Source organism: Carya illinoinensis, chromosome 3, assembly GCF_018687715.1.
Source record: "Carya illinoinensis cultivar Pawnee chromosome 3, C.illinoinensisPawnee_v1, whole genome shotgun sequence".
NCBI lineage: Eukaryota > Viridiplantae > Streptophyta > Magnoliopsida > Fagales > Juglandaceae > Carya > Carya illinoinensis.
The window spans coordinates 22166042-22171937 of NC_056754.1; the positions used below are offsets into that span (position 1 = coordinate 22166042).

Below are 5896 nucleotides of genomic sequence, written 5' to 3' on the forward strand. Positions count from 1 at the left end.
CGTACTGTTTTGGAGTCTTGTCCATTCTCTTTGAAGTGCCATTTTCCCTTTCTTTTGGCTTGGCTTTTGAGCTCTGTGCAATGTCTCATCCTAAAAAGGATGGACATGCCCAATTTTTGTGAGTCACAGGTCCCATCCGAGTTGTTAAATGGCACCGCGAGTTTGGGCCAGGCCTCTCGAACACTCTAGGGTATGGGAGACTTGCCTGATGTTGAGTCTTAGCTCGTCTTTGTGGGCTTTATGCCATTGGCGAAAATCCCCCCAACAGTTACCCCACTAATTCTCATTGGGCTAGACCGATGGAAATTTCTTTTGCTTCTATTTAATGTTGCCATTTGTCGTTCTTTTCCTATCGTTGAGAGCAAATACTAGTGCGCTAATTGTTCTACGTGTTCGGACTTGAGTCTTGATTGAGCTGAAATATTGTATATTTTATACATTTAGAACTAATATATTTTATTTATTTCATTACATTACATTATTATTGGTTTTAAATGAAAAAATGTTAAAGATGAATAAATCTGAGTTGTAATTTAAATTGGTTAATAGTATTATTTATACTTAATTTTATAACTTGTGATTTAATTGGATAATGTTCATTCACATACACAACATATTTTTTATATTCTATTATTTCTTTTTATTTTATTTTATTTCTAATTTTTATTGCTTTTATAGGTCAAGAAATGAAAAGCATAAAAAAGAAGAAGAGAAAAGTCACATTTGCATGTGGGATCCATTACTTTTGATTTTTGGCCGAAATTTGGTTTCTCTCAACTCACACACATTGCTCCTTAAGGAAAAGACATGCACTAAAGACAAAAAAATGCCTTTTGGAGCTTGACACACAGGAATGTGAGAGGTTTGGGCAGAGTTTTAAAATTCGTTCTAGAGATCATTCCGATTGAGGCACTGGAATGGAATATTTCGGTACCGGTACGTTTCGGTGTACCGTTTCGGAATTAATTATATATTATATATAAATATTTATATGTATATATAAACTAACAATTAATAAAATAAATACATATATATGTAAGTGTGTATCATGTATATGTGTATATATATAGAAGAATTAAAGATTTATAAAATGAATATATATTAAAAAAATCACAAACTTGAGTTAGGACACAAAAATAAAGAAAAACAAATTAAAAAATAGACTGATTATTAAAAGTAACAATACTTCTAGTGCACGGAAAGGGATATTTGAATTCTAAAAGTATAATTTTATCCATTATTTTTCAACTTATTTACAAGAGAGCTATTTTTTATTTATTTTTTAATTTAAATTTTAATTTCGGATTGGAATTACTATTCCGGCTGGAATACCGGAATCCAGCCAGAATTGACCGGAAAGACCAGAATTTGACCGAAATTGCCAGAATTTGATCCAAAACGGAATAGATACCTATCCCATTCTGGTCACTGTTCCGGCACGAAAAATTCCAGTCATTCCAGCCTGAACGAAACGATTTTTAAAACTTTGATTTGGGGGCTTTTTGGGAGTTTTGACAGAAGGACATTCTGGGATGTTAGGGTCTAAAGTGCACGGGGAATTGATATTAATTTCTCTTGGGAGTCTTCATTCATGTAAAAAAAGAAGGAACACACGCCACACTAATTTTTTTTTTTTCGAAAAGGAAGACGACAGTAGCGGCAGCTTGAAGTCAAGGATCCAAACTACAACGGCTTCATCCATCTTCATCTATTTGGTTTACTCTTTTCTTTTTCTAATCTCTATTTAATTTTAGTCTGAATTTTATAGTGCATTTTTTAGATTTTTAGTTTAGAATCATTTTATTTTGGATATTTTATTTTTAGTATATTAAAGTTTGATGTCGTTATTTTTCTTACTTTCATTTAACAATGATTACAATTATTATGGATTGATTTTGAAAATTTGTGATTTGAATACAAGGATGAACCATAGAATTTTGATTTTGAGGCTTTTCAATTTTTAGTTCATATTTTGTTAATTATTTTATACTTAATTTTAATTCTTAACTTAGTTTTATTAATTTCTTAGTTCCATTATATTTTAGATTGATTAAAGGTTAATTAAGGTTTAAATAATTTCAGTTTTATTATTTAATTTTCAGATTAATGAAGATTTTTTAGCTTAGTTAATTCCTTAATTGTTAATTTCAATTTATTAGTCTTTTACATTCTGTTTCAACACTTAAAAATATAAAAATATGAATCTAGTTTATGGCTAGTGCCATTTTTATTTACGTTGCACTCTTCCACTCATTACACATATCACCACTTTGATTTCTTCTTTGTGAACATTTTTACATTTTACACAAGTTTGATTTTAAACAAATTTTTCCGATGAGACGATTTAAGAATTTTATTCCTAGTTATTACACGACATTCTTCTGTACTTGGGATAGCCTTTGTGCTACTCTTTTTTTAGTGAGTCAAGTTTTTGACATCGTTGCCAGGGATAATTGTCTAACTTAAATTTAAACTTGTTATTTTTTTATTTTTTATTTTTTTATCTCAATTATTATTATTATTATTATTATTTTTCACTATCTTATCTCTGATTACACATTTCACTTGCCATCTACTGCTCAGTCACTTGAACCTTATTTATGCTATTTGGACTGATATTTCATGTCATGGGTGAGGGATAGTTCAAATAGATTGCTTAGAGTTACACCGAGTATTAAGATTAGAATACATAACTCAGAGATAGATAGCTCTTCTGTCTCTTCCATGAGTAAGGATATTGAAATTAATAAATCATGACTGCACCTGCACCATGCACTCTTAAGGATTATTTGCAACCCACTCACACTACTACACTTTTATCCATTGTTTTACCTGATGATGCACCTAATTTTTCTATTAAGCATGGTATGATGTCAGTGATACCTCAGTTCCACGAGATGGATTCTAAGAGTCCTTACCAGAACCTGACAGATTTTGAGCTGGCTTGCACTACTTTTATTACTAGGGCCATTACTGATGAATTTATTAGACGTCGTTTATTTCTTTTCTCTTTAAAGGATAAAGCAAAAATCTGGTTTAATTTTTTGAGGCCTAATTCTATCTCTAGTTAGTCTGATATGCAACGTGAATTCTTACAAAAAAAAATTTCCTTTTCATATAACTCAGTAGCAATAGCAAATCACTCAATTCAATTAGAAACCTGATGAGACTTTTTAGGACAGTTGGAAAAATTTTAAAGATTTGATAAATATCTGTCCACATCATGGTTTGGAATCTTGGAGGTTGGTGAGCTATTTTTTCACCGGTTTCACTCCAGAATGCAATCAGTTTGTTTAGATGATGTGCAATAGAGAATTCTTTAGCAAGAAATTCGATGAAGTACTATCATTTTTTGACTATCTTGTCAAGAGTGCAGAACAGTGTAACACTCGGATTGATCAAGTTCCGTTAACAGCCCAACCACTAAGATCTATTTATTGTGGGGGCAAATATGAGTTTAAGGAGGATATTGATATTTAAGCCCAAGTAGCTGCTTTAACTAAAAGAGTGGAGGTCATGAAAATGGAAAAAGCAAAGGCTGTGAAAGCAGTAGAGGCATGCTCTATATGCGTTGATTCAAACCATAAGACCCAAGACTGCTCGATTATGCCAGTATTTCAGAAAAGCAGGTCTGAGCAGATGCAATAAGCTAACTAGGTTAATAGAGCACATAATCAACATTTTTCCAACACATATAATTCGGGGTGGAAGAATCACCTAAATTTCTCATGGAGAAATGATCAGCCTGGCAGGTCTCTACCATTTTCACAGCAGCCATTTCATCAGGGTGCTCCTCATCACCAGTATCTGCCATATCAGAGTTCTCAGAACTATCATTTTGTAGCACCATCTAGATTTCAGCTTCATGTAGTTGCACAGAGTTCTCAGCTTTAATCATCTACAAAGAAGTCTCTAAAAGATAGTATGACACATATGGCCAATACACTTCAGCAATTCATGCAGATTCAGGCTACCACAAACAATCAAAACACTTAGGCCATAAATGAGTTGTGAGGCACCATTAATAAAATGAGTAAGACATTGAGCACTCTAGAGAAGGGGAAATTTCCAACACATCCTCAACCTAATCCTCAAGTATACAAACAACAACAACAACAAGTGCATAATGTCTCAGGAGATGTTATTGAGACAACAAAGGCTGTTCTTACTTTGGTAAGTGGAAAGAAAGTTATCTAAGCTGATATGACCATGGACATACAGGTAGTTGCTTATAATCCTGAAGATGTAACAAAAACTGATGAAGTTGAGAAAGAACCAGAGGAAGTGAGGCTCGAGTCGAATAAGCATGTGAGTGGAGAGGCCGAAACTAGTAGGGGGTACCAAACTGTGGTTCCCTATAATCAGAGATTAGCAACTGACCAAAAGAAAAAATATCACACTGAGATTTAGGAGATCTTCAAGCAAGTAAAGATTAATATTCCACTCTTGGATGCCAAACAACAAGTTTCTTCATATGCAAAATTTTTGAAAGACTTGTGCACAGTGAAGAGGAAGCTAAATGTGAAGAAGAAAGCCTTCCTAACAGTACAAGTTAGTGCATTGATATTGAGCAAGACTCTTCAGAAGTTTGGAGATCCCGGTTCTTCCCACATTTCCATTATGATTGGTGAGTCACATATTGGGAGAGCTCTACTTAATTTGGGGAGTAGTGTGAACTTGTTACCATTCTCAGTGTATGAGCAATTGGGATTGGGAGAGCTGAAAAAGACCTCCATCATGCTATCGTTGACTGACAGATCAATTAAAGTGTCGAGGAGTATAGTTGAAGAGTGCTAGTCCAGGTAGACAAATTTTATTACCCAGTGGATTTTGTAGTTCTTGACATGTAGCAGCTAGTCTCCACCATTCACCATGCTCCTGTCATCTTTGGATGCCCATTCCTTGCTACCTCCAATGCACTTATCAATTATTGAAGTGGAGTACTGAATCTCACTTAATATGACATTGGAGGTGAATGTGTTCAACGCTTATAAGATGCCTAGTGGATGCAATGACTCAGATGTGCATGCTATTGATATGGTATATGATTTTGACGTTTTGGAGTTGTTATTAGTATTTGATTTCGAGAGTGCATCTGAGGATGGCTTTCCTGAGCAGCGTATGGTTCTTATTGAGACAATTCCTACGTTTGACAGAATCAAATGGGCAGTTGACAGAGACAACTGAGTCTTTTCAGTTATCAGATGTGAGTTACATGAGCAATTGGTGTAGGCTAGTCTTTGAAGTTCTTGATTTACCAGAAGCCATGAAGTCATCAGAAGAAGAAATCCCAATAATAGAGTTGAAGCTATTATCCGAGAACTTGAAGTATATTTTTTTGGACCCAATTGAGGGTACATTTCTTATAGTCATTTCTTCTCAGATTACTTCAAAGCAAGAAGCAGAATTATTAACAGTGCTGAGACATCATCGAGAAGCGATAGGCTGGACTATTATAGATATCAAAGGTATTGATCATTCAATTTATACCCACAACATTTTTCTAGAAGGATATGCGAGCCCAGTTTGTGAAGCACAGAGGAGGTTGAATCCTACTATAAAGGAGGTGGAGAACAATGAATTACTGAAATTGTTAGTTGTGGGTATCATCTATCCTATCTCCGACAGCAAGCGAGTAAGTCCAACACAAATAGTCCAAAAAAATCTAGTTTAACTATTATTGAAAATACTAATGGTAAATTGATACCGACTAGGAAGGTAACAGGCTGAAGAATGTGTATTGACTACCAAAAGTTGAATTTGGTCAGTCAAAAAGATCACTTCCCGTTACTTTTTCTAGACCAGATTTTAGAAAAAGTAACTAGTAATGCTTTTTATTATTTTTTGGATGGTTTTTTTTTTTTTATTGTCAAATTTCCATAGTACCAGATGATTA

The 5896-nt window shown here is 33.9% G+C and overlaps 1 non-coding gene across 1 annotated transcript; it reads right to left on the minus strand.

The window, feature by feature from the left end:
* Positions 1 to 3124: 3124 nt before the first annotated feature.
* LOC122305903 lies at positions 3125 to 3230 on the minus strand. The gene has a single exon (XR_006241334.1). It is a non-coding gene; the product is annotated as a small nucleolar RNA R71 (small nucleolar RNA).
* Between the last annotated feature and the right edge of the window lie 2666 nt (positions 3231 to 5896).